This window comes from Halyomorpha halys, unplaced genomic scaffold, assembly GCF_000696795.3.
Source record: "Halyomorpha halys isolate HHAL.00 unplaced genomic scaffold, Hhal_1.1 Scaffold497.1, whole genome shotgun sequence".
Classification (NCBI taxonomy): Eukaryota; Metazoa; Arthropoda; class Insecta; order Hemiptera; family Pentatomidae; genus Halyomorpha; species Halyomorpha halys.
The window spans coordinates 98058-117453 of record NW_027113287.1 but is presented as its reverse complement, the minus strand read 5'-3'; the positions used below and the strand labels follow the sequence as shown (position 1 = coordinate 117453).

The 19396-nt window shown below is 30.0% G+C and overlaps 1 protein-coding gene and 1 long non-coding RNA gene across 3 annotated transcripts in view; one reads left to right on the top strand and one right to left on the bottom strand.

The window, feature by feature from the left end:
* LOC106683592 (uncharacterized) overlaps positions 1-3534 on the top strand; it is a 15984-nt gene extending 12450 nt beyond the window's left edge. Inside the window, exons 1-3 of one of the 2 annotated variants that reach the window (XR_010844369.1) lie at positions 2905-2994; positions 3273-3363; positions 3457-3534. This is a non-coding gene — a long non-coding RNA (uncharacterized lncRNA). Of the gene's footprint in view, positions 1-2904; positions 2995-3272; positions 3364-3456 lie in introns of those variants that run through there. The other variant, XR_001343577.3, reaches the window with a different exon arrangement.
* kermit (PDZ domain-containing protein GIPC-like protein kermit) overlaps positions 1-19396 on the bottom strand; it is a 109906-nt gene that overhangs the window by 48467 nt on the left and 42043 nt on the right. The window lies entirely within an intron of this gene.

Sequence of the window (19396 nt, the reverse complement as noted above, 5' to 3'; positions counted from 1 at the left end):
TACTGACTGCCCTACAGTTTCATTTAATGATGTTACTCTTACCCCTGTCGAACAGATCCGCTACCTTGGACTACATTTGGAGAAACGATTAACCTGGAAGCTCACACCAGACTGAAAATAAAGGAAACTGCACGTCGATTTCGACTATTACAGCACTTACTAGACAAACGGTCTAAACTTCCAACACATTAAAAAAGACTGATCTTCATGACTGTAATAATGCCAATCTGGACATATGGAGTTGAGCTTTGGGCCTCTACTAAACCTTCGAATTCCTCTCGTATTCAATCCTTACAATCCAAAATCCTCTATGATCCTTACTTTGTCACAAATAAAATCATACATAAAGACCTTAATGTTCCCTATGTAACCGATCTAGCCCGAACCAGACATCACTCCTTCCATTATAAACTCTCTAACCACTCAAATCCCCTAGTTTCTAATCTTGCATCCTCTTCCATTGCTGAAAATCCTCCGAGGCGCCTGAAAAGAAGATGGCCACGAGATCAGCTAATGTAAAATGTCATTAGAGTGCTACCAATGGGTAGTTTCTCTACACGCCTGTAACACTCCAATTTAACTTATATCAAATTTACTAAATGTATTATAATGTACAGTTGTAAATAGCAATAAATAAATATTTTAGAAAAAATTATTAAAATTTATATTATTGACAACAATATATTATTGTTAGGATTATAAGACTAATAAGGAGAACATAAAATGTAATTTTAAAAGATATTTTTATCAGGTAATTGTTTTAAATTTTAAAAAAGAAATTAGATATATTTATTAAGTGTTGGATGCATAGGGTGAATTTGAGAATTTGTTGATGGTACCTGATAATGGGCTGATGACCTCGAAACGTTGTTATAGTTTTTAATGAAATAAAAAAAAAAAATTAAAACAAGGAAGAGTACTTTTTATTCACAAGATCTATTATTATTATAAGGCAAAGATAGTTGATCGTAGATTAAGAATTGGAGAAGATGGGAGGAGGGAAGGGGAGGGGTAGTAAAAAGAAATTATTTATTCATACCAAAATAATGAATAAATTTTATTTTTTTTTTTTATGAATGTTTTTTTTGCTGACCACACCTCCCGACCATCTTTTCCAATTAAAATTATCATTCATTTTGGTATCATCTTATTCTGTTTTTGTCAAGATCATATTTTATTTTGACCAATTAAATAAAACTAAATATAATTATTCTCAATACTGACAAATTATTTAATTTTATCACATCATTATCTTCTATTTATATTGTTACATTGGTTATTATTCATTTTCAAATATTTACCATGTTTTTTCTCTTTTTTTATTTACTTGACTATTTATATTTATTTGCTATTTATATATATATGTTCAAAATAATTATAATTATTTGTTTATAAACGTTTATTATGAGTACAATTCATATTCCTTACAAAACCCTGAATTTTTCAGTTCTGGGATTGAACGTATCAACATTGAGAAAAACTTATAGAAAATGAGTGTAAACATTTTGAATAAAAATGTTTTGATTTCAAAAAGTTGTTTTATAATTATGTTTCCTATAAAAAATGACAAAGCGACCCAATAATAGTCCATACAGAAAGTATTGGGACTTGTAATTTGTAGAGTTGTATTTATGGACGAATACTATAAGATAATATGATAAGGAGTTCTGATGATTCTAAACATTTGATTCCTAAAGCTCAGAAAATGTAAAATTATTTTTGTAAAACTATAATGTATCTATTTAAAGATTGCTAAAATAATAGAAATTAAACAGAGAAAATGTATGTGTTAATATTCTATTAATTATAAACAGGTAAGAAGACGGAAGAATAAAGCTTGGAACCCGGTGAGTGGGCCACTCCAAGGTTCTATTCTTAGCTTTTATCGCAATTAATGACATCCTCTGCACTCTTGATATTTATTGAACACGTGTATAACTTGATATGACAAGATTAAAATAATAACATATTAAAAGTTATCTTTCAAATAGGATTTTTTTAATTCTATGTGTTCATAAAAATACTTGTGTATATGTTGAGAGTTTATCATGAAAGGCTGTGACCCAGTTTCATCATCAGATCATCAGTACAGCCAATAGAGAAGTACATATTTTTATTACCAGATCGGCCTTGTTTAACCATTAATTATGGGGGGGGGTTATAGTTTCGTTCAAAATATACCCATAACTACTTACAACGATATAACTATCGAACAATTGTGAATAATAACGATTTATTATAAAAAAATAAATAAAATAATAATAGTTTAAATAAATAAATGTTATTCAATTTTGGTTACAAAACGATTTATTTTTCTTCTTAACTCCGACGTTTATAAAAAACTTTATGCAGGCTGTTCAGCCCACATTAGTTTCACTTCACAATTACCCCATTTTGTCAATTCTTCAAATTAAATTAAAACTTTTAGTCACAGTTAATTTTCACTATTATAATTTATCACAATTTTAGACAAATAGTGATGTGATGAATTATAATAATGAAAATTAACTGTGACTAAAAGTTTTAATTTAATTTGAAGAATTGACAAAATGAGGTAATTGTGGACTAATATAAATGACCTGGGCAGAATAGCCTCAATGAAGTTGTTTTTTTAAATTGATGAGGTTCTAAAATTGGTTAACATTTATTTATTTAAACTATTATTATTTTATTTATTTTTTTATAATAAATCGTTATTATTCACAGTTGTGTGATCCTTATAAGTAGTTATGGGTATATTTTGAACAAAACTATACCTCCCCCCAATATGAAATAATAATAGTTATAAAGAAAGAAAAAAAAAATGTTAACATAAAAAACAAATGATATTTATAGATTTCATAAAATAAATACTGACATATGATGATATAAATAATTTTTAAAAAAAGACGGAGAGAAAAAATGGTAGTAATGACAATAGATAAATATAAAATTTATATCAATTATATCAACCCTGGGCTTCAGTCTTAGAGATGAGGTTGGATTTCCCACGTTGTAAGTTACTGCTTCTTCAGTTATATCTTAAAAACCAAGAAGCATCTACCGCAATGCTTAGGACCTTGTTTTAGAATGATTGTAAATGTTTTCTTTTAATAGAGAATGCTATTCCTTAGACTTTACGGTAATGGCCTTATTTAGGTTATTATTATTGCTATACCTTTAGGAAATTTAGATTTTCTATTTCCAATAGGCTATAACATTGCTAACCGTACATTAATAAGTTAATTCATAAAGTAATAAGTGTTAATTTAATGTTGATATGGTGATTACAGATAAGGCAGCGATCGAGGAGTACTCCAAGGTACCTTGCTGCTTCTCTGGCAGGATTCTATTGCACTTTTTTACCTTTGAGGGTTAGTTGAGGTGGGTCTGGTCGGCGTCTGAGAGCGAAACGGTGATTAAAGTACATTTTTCGATATTGAGATTAATCTTCTATTTAGTAAAGTATTGTTCTAGATCATCAAGGGGACTCTGCAAAGTATTGCTATTAAGTCATCATGTGAGAGAAAATTACCGTATCGCCAGCGAACGTGGTAATGGTTTTTTTTTTTTTTTTTTTTTTGTTTTTGTTTCACATCCCCTTTATTCATAAAATAATTACAAAATATAAACATATGTACAATACTATATATATATACAATTTGTTGATTTTTGCCCTTTTACTGGAGCTGTGCTCCATTCTAAGGGATGGCTCGATATAATACAAACGTGGTAATGGAGGTATGTGCGGACTCGATATCGTGAAGATAGAAGTTAAAAGGGAATGAGAGAAACGACTGAACCTTGTAGAGTACCGGCATGGATTTGTCTAATGGTGAAGTTTATGTTAACAGAAAATGTTCGACTATTGAGGAATGAGCTCTGAATATCGCTTAGGTATTTCGGAATGTCTAGTTACTTTAGGATGCCAAACCTTATTGCATGTCCAAGAAACCACCAGTATGAGTTTCTTCATTTTTTAACAAATTCCGACAGCCTTACAAGTTGATTGACTGTTCTGAAAACCATTAATATACGGAATAATGTCTTTAGATTAAAAAAAAGAAGACTTTTATGACTGATTTAATTTTTTTTTATAAAAATGGATAATAAACGTATGGGTCTATAGCTGCTCACATACCTAGCATTTTTGTCAGTCTTATGATCACTAGTATTGTTCCACGTATCGGTAAAATATCCGGTGCCTAGACAACCATTAACAATTGACTAAATAAAAGGAATAACTTTCATGGGTAACTTGTCCATAGCTACGATTGGGATTTACTTTCCAATGACCAGAACTTTTCTATATTTTAGGTTTTTATTTGTTTAATAGGAAGCGCGGTGGCACCGTGGTAAGGAGCGATGCTACTAACTCCAAGGACCCGAGTTCGAATATGACTGGGCAGAAAATTGTTTTCTGTTACACTGTAGCCGTGAGTCAACTCTGTGGCTTCTGGAGCCCTCCTGGGGTATACCTAACCTCATAAATTGGGTATCCTTAATTGATTAAAAATCTGGCGGTCGAGCGTGTTTCTGACCAAATCGTCTCCTTGTACAACCGTTGGTCCTTACAAAGTACAAAGGGGTTGTAGCGGTACAGATTTTAAGTTTTAAAGACCTATTTATAGTGCTAACGTTTCAGCCACAAATTCCGGCTTTCATCAGGGGGGGCAAGAACAAAGATCAAGATAACAACCAATGAATACAAAAAAAAAATTAAAAGAGAAAATATAAACAGAATGATTAAAGTATATAATTGTACAGAATGAAAATTAATAAAAATAAAGTGATGAAAGAAGTTTAAGTAACTAAATATGTATGTAAAATAACATTTATTAAAAGTAATCTGCAAGAGTTTGTTGTACATCTCTGGTACTGAGTTCATCTTTGTCTACAAGACTAAGCTTTCAATAAAAACAGAAACTGCCTTTGGTCACCTCGGTCTATGAAAAAATAAGTCGAAATAATTTTAATTATTTAATCTACTATAATTAGTATTAAAATTGTTAATGTGGGATACAGTATAACCTCTAAGTTTTTTAGCTTTCTTTATCTATTGTTATGGTCTATGAATATTGATTAACTGCAAGTTCTATCTCTTAAGAACATGAATTATCAGACTTCGACTAGTTTTTAATATAGTTATATATCAGAAACTTCAATTAATCTGTAAATATGAAGTACAAGTGCCAACATAAGGAGACACAATAGTTCAATTTCTCCAACGAGAGAGTGACCGCTAAATTACTGGGAATACTCTTTTGACATAACAGTATAAAAAGATTAATGTATCGATTACTCTTAATAAGCGAAAACAACGTTTAACTTATACAACAATGGAAGAAACGTAGCAGAAAGAAACCAAAATAATGCCAACATAATTCGCTTTCTGCTGGGCGCAGAGCGTTACATAAATGCTCCCAACCTTCCTGATGTTTATAAAAAAAGTATCTGATTCATTAAGCCACAATCCGAGCCCTTTAAGAGCAGGAAAAAAACGAATTGTAAAGCTTTTGCCACATCATGCTGCTCCGATCATTATAACAGAAACGTTTATATCATTCAGGGTTGCGTAATGTTCCAAGGTAGAGCTTTGTACGGAATAAATGACTTTTGCCTACTTGTATGCGCATAAACGAAACATTTCCATCAAAAAAACCAATTTTCTTGTAGCTAGTAACCAATTGTAAGGTCAGACGATGGAGTTACCTTTATAACGTCCGAGAGGTAGACCGAAGCGTTGGTGGGAGGATTGCGTAAATGCTGATCTGGTTTAGACGGATGTATGTAGACAGCGGTGGTATCAGCATCGAACCTTCGGATTCGCTAAGACTTTTTAATTATGATTATAATTGCACTATATACATATAAATATACATATGATAGACTGTAGCGCCAAAACCGTTCCAACGATTTTAGTAAAACTTTCCTAACTCATTGTTATTAGAGACTTTTAGGTTTTTAAATATAGAATAAATACCGAGAGTAAGAAAATATAGCAAAAGAAGAAAACTTCGTTTGCGCAAAACTGCACAATTTATGGTAACTCATGTTAAATATGATAAAATTATCTAGAAAAAACGAAACATCAAAATCGGAATATTATTAGCAGAGATGCAATAGGCGCAGTACCCACGCTTTCGTCGTATTTTCGATAGAAATGATCATCGGAGAGCAGATGCATAGGTCAGCATCAGATGCAACAAGCAGATCCATTTTATCATTTCAGGAGACTGGGGTAGGTTAGTGTCAAACAATGTCCCTAGTTTGAATCCGGCTATAGCAAATATTAATTTATAATTTCTTCTGTTACTTTAGTCATGAATCAACCCTATTGGTTCGAGAGCCCCTAAAGGACGCTAATATGTCCTTTATTCATGATAAGAGAAAAACCTGGTGATTGAGCGAGATCGTGAACAAACACCTCCTTGCTCAACCGTTTTTCAAGAAACAGTACTCAACTCCTGACCTTCATGGGTTGTAGTAGTAGATTCTTTTTTCACAACTATAATAATAATGAAAGCCTAACGAAACCGAAGGTTCGATGCCGATACCACCAATCGCTCTCTATACACATCCTTCCAGTGATGCTCCCCCAATACCAATTATACTAAATAAATTTTAACGCAATCCTCCCATCTACGTTTTGGTCAACCCCGCGGACGTTTACCCGTCGGTTCAGTGTTTATTAACATTTTAGGGATCCGCTCGTTACATCTTATAGGCCGCAATACTATAACTTGAATTAGGTCCCTTAATTCAGTGTTGTGTAGTCTTCTAAATTCTCTCGTTGATTCACCCGTTTTCGGTCGGAATATTTTACGTAATACTTTATTTCCAAAAACCTTAATACGCTGTGCAAATTCTTACTTTTGGACAGAAGGATCGAGCCAAGCGATTTCGAAATTGAAAAATAACAAGCATTTCCTGCCTTTAACATCGGTTTTATTTCCTTATCAATTTTGTTTTTATCTAGTCACCATAGAACCTAAATACTTAAACCTATCTACCTGTTCAAACGTATTTCCTGCAATATCTATATCACCGAAATTGCTCGCGTTTCTACGCTAACTAAATATAATTTGTTTTATCCGTATTTAATTCAAGACCTAGTTCCTTACAGGAGTTTATTAACGCGGTTGTATTTAGTTCTACAGTTTCCTTGTCAATTTATCCTTGCATGAAGTAAACATTGACAGCTCGTAACTCTGCGATTTTTGATTTTTACTGCGAAATATTACCTTCCCTTGCGGTTCAGCACCAACCTCTGTTTACTTTTTTTTTCTTTTTTGCCATTTCTCTACTTTCCTTAGGTAATTGTGAAAGTAAGAATGATAATTATAATCACGTACTTACAATTTCAAAATGGTTTTGAAGCGATGATAACAGACGGATGACTAATCGGGAACCATCCTGTAGGCGACTGATGTCCAGGCTCCATTATAAAAAAAAAAACTAATCGATTGATAGCGTTGCGATAAATTGGCGGTTAACGGCCTGATAGTGCAACTGAACTCGGCCCTATTTTAGCAAACATATTTTCTAATATATATGTTTCTTCAATTTTTAAAAGGCAATCCTCGAACATATATTATTTGTAATATAACCTCTCCGAAATACGTTTGAACAGGTAGATAGGTTTAAGTATTTAGGTTCTACGGTAACTAGAAAAATTTAAATTGATGAAGAAATAAAACCTAGGTTGAAATGTGGGGCATCACTGGAAGGATGAATGCAGAGAGCGTTTGGTGGTATCGGCATGGAACCTTCGGGTTCGTTATTATTAATATAACCCCAACTTACTATACATAAACCAAGTCCAATATTATTCATTAATGACTATCCGAAATTAAAAAATGTTGATATATCTATCTTTGCCGATGATACAGCGTAATATACCACATCTTACCGAATTAAAACAATCACATATAGACTAAAAGAAACACTTTTTTTTTTTTTAATTAATTATTTATTTAATGTAATTTACAACTGTACAAAATAATACAATAGGTAAATATGTAGTATGTTACATATACACTTGAAAATCTTGGGAAGGAACCACCCATTGGTGGTACTTCAAATATTAATTTAAATTAGAAAAAATTAGACGCCTCGGAGGATTATAAGGGATTGTTAAGGATGAAAGATTAAGAATTAATGGGTTAGGATGGGTAAGGAGTTTGGAATGAAAAGACGCATATCTGTTTTGGGTCAAATCTGCAACAAATGGGATGTTAAGGTCTTTGTGAATGAGTTTATTTGTGACGTAATAAGGACCATCAAGGATTTTACGTAGGATTTTGGATTGTAACGATTGGATGTGGGAAGAATTTGATGGTTTGGTGGAGCCTTAGAGCTCAATTCCATATGTCCAAATTGGTCTGATTATTGTAGTGTACACTAATTTTTTGTAGTGAATGGGAAGTTTAGAGCGTTTGTCAAGTAAGTATTGTAGCAATCGGAATCTACGAGCAGTTTCTTGTCGTTTCAGTCTTGTGTGTGGATTCCAAGTAAGTCTCTTAAAAGAAACACTAAAAAAAAAATCTAAGAACCTAAAAAATGAGTTACATCAAAATATTGAAAAAAAAAAGAAGCCATAATTTTTACAAAATGACGACCTATACTTCCCTCCAGCATTGGTTTAAATGATATTCCTATACTACTTGCCAAATTAGTAAAATATATATTAATTACTTATCACGTTGGACAATAAACTGTTATTCAACCAGCATAACAATTTTAACTTAGTAAACGCAAAGAAAATAATGTGAAAAAATGTTTCCATATTTTAATGTTATATATATGTGTGTATATAAATTTAATTTATTATATATATATAAAAGGGAATGGCCGAATATTTGTCCACAATAAACTTTTGAATCACTGGTTCAATTAAGCTATATTATATTTACGAAAAATAATAAAATGATAATGTGGTTCGGGGAAAAGTATGTCAACAAATTGTTTTTTTAAAATAGCATTTCGTATTCGTTTTTATCTTCATCTTAAAGTAGCAAATACCATTTTTCAAAGAAATTAAAAAACAAAAATTTTTCACCTCGATTTATTCGATTGAAGCACAGTGAGCATATATGTTTGAAAATACTACACACATAGATAGTAAAATTCATCGAAAGAAAAAAATCAACTAAATTTTAAAGTTGTATAAATAATAATGAAATCCCCGAATCCCCAAGTAACAACAAAGTATATTTTTTAATAAACATTTCTGATTCGCTCCTTATCGAATGTTTTGTTTAAATTTATGTAAACAATTATATGGTTTGTATTTTTAATGTTTAATTTTAACTGAACACAACAATTCACATCAAACTATCAATAGTGTCCATTAAATTTATATACATTCAGAAATATAGCAATAGCGAAGCATTGCCGAGTCAGCTAGTAAATTATAAAAAATTAAAACTATTTAAAAAAAAACAAACAGATATTTTAGAAATCAGTACTAAGACCTCTCATAACATGGCCTGTCCAATTTAACCATTGAAAAAAAATACAAGTATTCCAAAACAAATTTCAAAGAATTGTAAACATCTATTCATTCTAAATAACAAGTAGTAGAATTGAGAATTAATTTATAGGCTCGGTCATATTCCTATATAAACATTTAATATAGTAATAATAAACACTAAGGGAATCCGAAGATTAGATACGTAAACCGCCAAACGTTCTATTCAGTCATATCGGTTCAGTGTTTATTAACGTTTTATCGATCAGTTTGTTACTAAGCCTCACAACCTTGTCGCCCACCAATTGTATCCTCCAATTCTTTTTATACCAACACTCTATTTCTCTTAACCAAATCATATTCCGTGTACGAAAGTGGTCATGTGATTCATTTGATGATACGGTCCCTATCAACACAGGCTCCATACAATCCTATTGACAGCCACATAACAGCCTTAAATTATAAATATTAGGGTAGAGATAACTTAGGTGTGGCAGAGATAAAAGTTTCTGTTAGTCGGTTCATGTCAGATGTGAAAGTTTTTTAACCGTTACTTAGCCAAGTCTCTAACCTACGGTGCTTTCTTTCGTTATGTAGGATTTGATTAATAGCTACAATCAAGTGATAATTATTTCATTATAATTTATTGAAAAATATTGATTTATGTACTTTTACAAATAAAAGTCGTCTGTTACATAGATATTACAGTATATTTTCCTGCCTGCTTTTATTTATTTATTTTTTAATAAATATCCTGCTAGTTACGATGGTAAGATTCCTATTAGGTAAGCGAAAGTATTCAACGGAATCTGATAAACGAACAGCTCAAGAGAAGAAAAAAAGTTAGTTATTTCACCCCAATTTTTTATTAATTTAATGAAAACTACGTATAATTATTATTCAAAATTTATAAGTCTGCCAAGGGAAATACAAAATGGTTGCTGTTTCAAAAGGTTAAAAAAAAATTTGTTATTGGAATCTCAATATTTTTAAAATAATCAAAAATAATAAAAAAAACCTAATAGAACTTCATTTAAAGTAAAGTAAATTTTCTAAAATGTGAGCCCTAGTAGAACTATTTTATTTACGTTTAATAGTTCCCGAGATATAAGTTTTTAAAAAGCAACATTTCATAAACAATGCACCAAAAAATGTGTAGTTTTAAAATTAATTTTGGGAAATCTATATCTCAGGAACTATTCGACGTAAAGATGTCTATTAGCACTAAAATTAAAGATAGTTTAATGTGCCATAATGTAGTTTATGATGTTTACCTTCGTAGGAGTAGTGGTTTTCATGATATTAGACATAATTCACAAAATGTTGAGTTCTAGTTGTTTTTTGATTTTATAATTGATGAATAAATATATTTCAGGGACCATTAGACGTACAGATGTCTATCAGGAATCAAAATAAAACTAGTTTAACGTACTATAAAGTAATTTATGAAACTTATCTTCGTAGGTGTAGTAGTTTTTATGATATTGGCATATGTGAATTTTGAATATGAAATTTTGTCTGAACAACTATAAATCAATTTATTTTAAACTAGCTTTAATTTGAATGCTGGCAGAGATCTCTAAGTCTAAAGATTCCTCAGATATAGTTTTACCAAAATTTATTAATGGCCTACTAATTTTTTAAAAAAGAAATATGGCTTTTTAAAAACCTTTATCTCACTAGCTATTGAACTTGAATTGCTATATTAGGACTCACATTTTAATAACTGTACTCTACTTTAAATGATGTTTTTCTAGTGTTGTAAGTAGTTTTAAAGTTTTCCACAGTACGCCTATGTTAATCGTCGTCAATTGTTGGTAGAGCCCTTCCTCTGAGTTGGTTATCCATATCTGTGTCACTAGTAAACAAATTTTTCAAACCACCGGCACACAACGCAATGATCCGTTATTATAGCAATGTTCCTCGCAGCTTGGGCTCCCGATCGTCCAAGTTTAAACTCATAAAAATTAAAAAATAAAATAAATGAAAAACACGTGTTTCTAAGGAAATATTTGACGGCAAACTAAACAATGTGTAGTCAATTGGAAACATATTTTTACACTTCGTATAATACTGTTATAAAATTATTTATTATTAATAAAAAGCTATTTTTTAAAAGATTTTTTCTGTTAATGTTGAAGCTATCGCAAAAATTCTTCTCAGCGAATAGTTTTGCTTCCGATAGTAAAAAGAAATTATAATTATAAACTGAAGGATTATAGTAAAAGTTACCAATTGGATTTTGAAACTGCAATAATAATCAGAGAAATAAAAAAATAGAAATGGAGAACTTGATAATAATGGAGTTTTTAATACTAGCTATAGAGATTAAGTTTTATCTCAATACATCATTTTAGAGTACCAAAACAAGATTGAAACATGAAGTGCTGTTTCGTGGAAAAATACTTATCTGCTTCAAAATTGTCTCAGATTCTCAACTTAAAATTATTGGAAGATAATTTATTGAGAAAACGTTTGGGCGAATATTGATATGCTGTGGTATCTGGTATAATATTGATAATGATAAAATGATTATCAGCCAAACGATCTGACTCATACCACTTTCCTACAAAGCAGGTATTAATATTGAAAATGTTAATCTGAATAATCACAGCTCTATATATCATGGAATAATATCAAACTTTCATTTTCTTTAATGATATCGTAAAAGTATTAGGATGACTAATTCTTTAGTATCAGAAATAACATCAGATATGTCGTCATTGTGAAATCCTCAGAATATGCAGTTCCTATTCATCTAATAGGTGTAGTGTAGTGTAGGTGACAGGTTATGGTTCGAAGTTCTATTCGTTTAGTCGTTAATCGTCAACGCGCTAGATAAAGGAAAGTATCCTCAAACAACAGTATCCCACTCCATTGTAAATCCCAAAGTTAGGTGCGCTAGAAGATTAGAAAATCAACAATACCCTCAAAGAATAAACCATACACCACAGTTATGTCATCAAAAAACATTTAAAAAATTAGAAAATCGTAGATCTTTATTTGGATGAATCACTACAATGGGACACTTTGAGTGAATTGGTTATTTGTATTCATTAAATAACTAAATATTTTTGTTCAGTAAATGGCGTTGCTTTAGGTGGTAAAACGCCAATGCTCGAGTATGCTGTTGATTTGATATAATCGAGTCAATACAAGGAAACTATAAAACTAAATACAACTACGTTGATAAACACTAGTAAAGAACGTAGTCCCGAAATAAATACGCATAAAACGAAATATATCGTTGGTAGTAAAAATCGGAGCAATTTCGGTGATACAGATGTAGGAGGAAGCACATTTGAACAGGTAGATAGGTTTATGTATATAGGTTCTACGGTAACTAGAAAAAAAAAGAAATTGATGAGAAACTAAAAGCGAGGTTAAAGGCGGAAAATGCTTGTTATTTTTCAATTTCTAAATTGCTAAGCTCCCGCATTGTGTGCAACTAAAGGCTAAACAATTAAGGGAAGAACAATGCCTTAAGGTTTTTGAAAATAAAGTATTACGTAAAATATTCAGATAAAAAAGAATTAAATGGAGAAGGCTACACAAAGCCGAATTACGGGAACTGTACCCGGTAAATATAATTCACGTTATATTATTGTAGTAATGAACGGATCCCTACAATTTTAATAAACACTGAACCGACGGGGAAAACGTAGATGGGGGATTTAGAAGATTTTGGTTTGGAGGCGTGTCACTGAACAGATGATTGTAGGGAACGATTGGTAGTATCGGATTCGAACCTTCGGGTTCGCTAAGCCTTTACTTTTATCTTTAAACATTTAAATGATAATAAAGAAAAAAAAATAAAGTAACAAAAAGGGACTATGTTATATCTACAATATTTTTTCCTTTAGTAAATAAAATAACAAAGAAAAAGAACATCATGTTTTAAATATCATTACTTCATACAATTAAACGAATTTTCTAATTGTTCATTGAAATTTATTACTCTCATCGAGTTCATTCGAAATTCCTGAGTAAGAAGACTTCTGACGTAATACCTATCTTTAATGTCGGAATCGCTAGATATACATGACATATGGCTCGAAGCAATCCATCAGGACGCCTCTACACAACGATGAATGTATGAATGAATGAGCATAGTAGGCAAGAGACCAATTGGGAGGCCAAAAACCAGATGGATAGACAGAATCAACAAAGATGCGAAAGATCTACAAGCAACAAATTAGGAAGCAGTAGTCCATGATAGGCAAGCGTCCATGGTTCGGGCGGCCAAAAAAAATTAAATTAATATTTAACGATTACTGTTAACTTTCAGGGGTCATTTTGCATGAAAGTTCATTTGTAGGAATTGTTTATGAACAATCCAGATTTAATTTTGGAATTTAAAAATAAGTTGTTTAATATGAAAAAGTAATAAACTTAAAAAATATGATGTTTTCAAAAATATTTTAAAGAATCTCTAAACAAAACGAGTTAGAGGTGCAAGGATTTAATTTTTTTTAGGTTTTCAAAGACATTTCAAGAAATGCTGTGGATGAGCCACAAACTTTTCTTTCGTCGCGGACCCACGAAATAAATCCCGACTTTCCCCACTCGGACTGGAATAGGCTGGCAACCTGTAGGATTACCATTACTATGTTATTCATTATTTTCCTTTTCTTTTTTTTTTTTACCTTTAGTTTATTCTCATTTTTTTAATTTTTCTTCATTTGGTGTTTACTGTATGTTTATATTTATCTTTTATTTGTCGTTATTTCCGTTATCATTCATTGCCTTATACCTTTTTGTAATTCTTGTTTATTTATACTCTTCACTGTACATCTTATTTTTATTTCCTTTAATTTACTTTGTTACTTTTTATATAAATTTTCACATATTTTAAATCATATTAGCTATACCTTAGTTTATTTTTATTACATGTTATCAATTCTCATACTTTTTAATTGTTAGTGTCTTTTTTAACCCTGATAGAGCTCTGCAAAATGGAATGAAACGTTGACTCCGACAATCGTCCTTTTATTTATTACACACGGTCAAACAATAATCTTTCAATAAATAAAAACATTTTAATAATTCTAAACTTTTATTTGAGACACAAAAAATATTTGTAGGTTAAATTTAACCATAGGATAATCCATAAATATATATATTCAAAGAGAATATATATAAAAGAATTAGTTATTATGTTAGCATTTCATATAAAAACGTTAAAATTTAATTGGAAATGTTTTTTATTATCAACTATTTGACAAGTTGACTATTTTGAAATGAAATAACGTTTTAGGCAAATTATTTTAATTTATAAAAAAAAAAACATACTTTTTAGAAGTGGATTCATTAGCTTTTGATAGGAAACTCCTCAGTTATATTGAATATTAAAATATAATATCATAACTATACTTTTATACAGTCAATTCGTTATAGGAATAGTGGTTTTGTCAATGAATTAAGAATCTATGAAAAAAAAAAGTTTATTTCATTGAATCATTTCAACATAATGTGACACGCAATTTACTTTTTATTATATTGTTTAATTTCTTGTTTAACTTTATAACAATCTAGGTCAGATGATATTCCTTAAACAATGACCCTATTTTTCCATTCAGGAAATAAAGGAAAGACAAGAAAAGTAGATCGGAAACTGATAGTTTTTCATTCGGAAAACCTTTTATTAACAATTACTATCTTATTAAGGTAATAAAATGTAATTATAATCTTTAGTAAACAATAATCTCTATAAAAAAATATAACCTTAATATCGAATTCAATTATCCCGAATTGTTTCAATTGTTTTGATTAAAAAATAAATGGGATGATATAATTAATACAGAAAGTAGATCATTGGACTTATGTCAACTCCAAACCAGAATTTTAAAAAATGATCTAAAATAAAGAATTGATAGATTTGCATAAAATGCATTTTGCATTGCATTTTTTATCAGAAATAAATTACCCATTTACGACTTTTTTTTATTTTTATTTTATCATCCGAAAAACGTTTTGGGCAGTTTGCCCGTTATCCAGTTCATTATTATACAAAGATTTAGAAAAAAACACAACGCACAGTTCTTAAAAATTATAAAGGCTAATTTTAAATAAATATATTAAAATTAATTATGAGTCATTTAACAGCTAATTTTACAATCATATAAACTTATTAATTTAAAAACTTGAAATTTAGCCAGAAATTAAAATATTAATTGTTCTTATTTTTTTTGTTTCCTTAAATCACACGATGGACATTAACCTTGTCAACAAAGATTAAAACGAATTTTCATATTCAAAATCTTGAATAAGAGTTAAAATTGTTAAAAGATTAAAGTTTTTAAAATTATATTTTTCTAAACCGCATAAAGTAATAAGAGAAACCCTATATTAATTAATTCTAAAGTTAAATTTTAATGTCACTTATTATTTTTAAATATTACCTCAATATCAACATATATTTTTTATTACAAACATCCTTCCTCTCTGTATGTTTTACTGCACCGTACCATGATGTTACGAAATTCGGGTTTTATGTTATATGTCTCTTTGTAGGCGATGTTCTCCAATTTAACACTTTTTTAATAATTTTAATTTTTGAGCTACGGAAAAATAACGAGGGAACAAAAAAAACATTTATTACCACTAAGTATTAAAAAAAAAATTAAATCTATACCGCAACAACCTATGCAGGGTCAGGGATGCAGAAAATTGTAATGAAATATTAGTTACTAGACCAGATAGATTAATTTTTTTAATTATTAATTATTTATTAATTATCAATTAGATTAATAATTTTAATTTTTGAGCAACGGAAAAATAACAAGGGAACAAAAAAAACATTTATTACCACTAAGTATTTTTTTTTTTTAATTATTTATTTATTGTAATTTACAACTGTACAAAATAATACAATAGGTAAATATGTAGTATGTTTCATATACACTTGAAAATCTTGGGAAGGAACCACCCATTGGTGGTACTTCAAACATTAATTTAAACTAGAAGGCTTCTTAATCAACCTATTTACTCCCTAGCAAACCACTACTTTGCACTGTGGTTGAAAGGCGGGAAAAACACTTTTTTCTAGATATTGGAGAAAAGTCAATTTGTTTTCACTGATATCTTCAACAAAATATCTTAATTGAAACAATTTTAATATTTAAGCTTATGATACTCTTTTTTTCATTTTTCATTTGTCTAAAGCGTTAATTATCTCTATGAATAGGTTAAGGTTAATTACATCAAAAGTCACCTATATTAAGAGAAAAGTTTTACTTCAGTGCTTTTTATGAATACAACCGTAAATGTTTGGAAATTATAAACAATACTTTTATTGATTCAATCATGGATAACTTGAAAGAAATTAACTAATTTATCATAAGAAATTTTTTATCCAGAAGTAGGCATAAGCTGATTAAAATTAAAACAATTCTTAAAAAAAATAGTTGTTAAAATACTTATTTTAGTTTTGAAACACAATAGAACCTTCAATTTTATTTTTATCTTCATTATATTTATTGTATCCATTCTTTTCATTTTTGTATTTTAACCTTTTATGTTTTGTTTATTTTGTGGGACCGCCACTCAATGAAAAAGCCAACGCCCCAGGCCGAAACAAACCGGCACCGCCAATAGACATCAAATTGGTTAGAATGGGTCTTAACCACTGAGCTATGGGCTCACATCATTTCACATTATTTCTCACTTTGATGATCAGACAAATATTCACATACGAAATTGAGCTCTGGGGCTCCACCAAACCATCGAATTCTTCTCGTATCCAATCCTTACAATCAAAAATCCTCCGTAAAATCCTTGACGCTCCTTATTACGTCACAAATAAACTCACCACAAAGACCTTAACATCCCTTTCGTAGCAAATTTGGCCCGAGATGGATCTGCGTCTTTTCATTCCAAATTCCTTACCCATCCTAACCCATTAGTTCTTAATCTCTCATTCTTAACAATCACTGATAATCCTCTTAGGCGTCTGAAAAGAAGATGGTCACGGGACTTTCTAATTTAAATTAATGTTTGAAGTACCACCATTTTGAAGCATTCGAAACATACCACATATTTACTGTATTTTTTGTACAGTTGTAAATTACGATAAATAAATAAAAATTATGTCTCCTCCTTATTATGTATATTATTATTTGGTGTCTGGCTAAATATAATTTTTCCTTAAATTTCCCAACATTATGTTTACTACTACATTATTTTATATATTTTTGCTTTCAAATTTAACGTATTTGTTAAGTGGCAATTACTCCACTCCTCAATCCTGTTGGTATCGCATCCGCGTTTAACTTATTCTTGAGCTGACCTCCACTCAGTAAGGTGGGTGTAATATTTTTTTCATTATTTTCCTTTTTTCTAGGCCTTTATTTTGCTCTTGGTTCCCTTATTTTCCATCTTTTAGTATGTATTGTATTTTTATACTTCTTTTTGATCTACTTTTTTATTTGTTATTATTTCCACTTTCATTAATTTTTTAATAACTTTCTGTAAATTTTGTCTATTTATATTTTTCATTGTACATCTTATTTTTATTTTCTTTAATTTATTTTTTCCATTTTTATATAAATGTTCACATATTTTAATTCATAACTTAGTTTACTTCTATTTCATTTTATATATTCACTTACTATGTTAAATTTTATAAATAGTTGTTTGTATTTTTTTTAGCGCTGGTGAAAGCCTGCAAAGTCGGGCGAAACGTAGCCTCATAATAAATAGTTTAATTACTTTTTGAGTTCTTTTTTACCTCACTCCTATATAAATTATTTTATATTTGTATCATATTTAAAATTTATCATAATGGCCTTTGGAATTATATAATTAGTGATTAAAAAGAAATTGATTTAGTTTTTGCATTGTTTAATTGATGTTTTCGAAAATAAATAGATAAACTATGAGATTTTATAAAGTTTCTAAACACGCACTTTCTTATGACCCAGGACGACGTAGACTAGGCCACCCAGAGGATGTTGTCCTGCCGAAGAACTTCCGCTAGACGAGCCATTACTTTTCCTCTCCAAGGACGTCTGTCATGAGACGGGACGATATTCTATAACCACGTCTCGGATGGCAGCCCGCATCTTCTGGGAATGTACATGCGAAGGAAACAGTAGTTCAGTTGAGAATCCTTCTGACTTTTCATTCACACAGGGAAAGAAACACAATTAAAAAGAGCTGTAAAGAGAAACATTACACAGTGTTTTATCATTTCTATAATTTACCAGTCTGTAACCACTCACACAGTGACATTGATATCTCAGAAATACAGTATCATCTATGAAGCAGAAATTATTAATGGCATTTTTCCTTATGTTCTAGTTGTGCAAGAAGGATCTCTTCAGAAAAAACCTCTTTTACGTGGTTTAAAATTTTTTTTCTAAAATATGAACCCTTATAGAGCTATTTACGTTCAATATCTTCCGAGATATAGCTTTTTAAATAGAACAATTCATAAAAAAATGCACTGAAAAATCAATAGTTATTGAATGGTATTTTGAGAAATCTATATCTCAAATACCATACATGTGTCAATTAGAACTCAAATTAAAGCTAGTTTAATGTACTGTAAAGTAGTTTATGACATTTATCTTTGTAGGAGTAGTATTTTTTATGATATTTGCTTAAATAAATTGATTTATTTAGTAGTTCGGACAACATTGCTTGTACAAAAATCTTATTCATACTACCCTACGAAGATACGTGACTACATTATAGTAAATGAGGAGAAGATGGTTGGGGGTGCGGTCAATGAAAAACACAAATAAGTTCGATTAACTTATTTTAATGTGCCAACGTTTTGTTCACTATACTTTGCCGTGTACGGGGCTCGGGGTTTCTAAGCCCGATTAGGGGTTCCCCGTACACGGTGTCATATTGAAATTTATTCATATATTAATGTAATATATGTATCTGTATTTATATTGTATATTTATATTATGTATTTATATTATATATTTATATTAT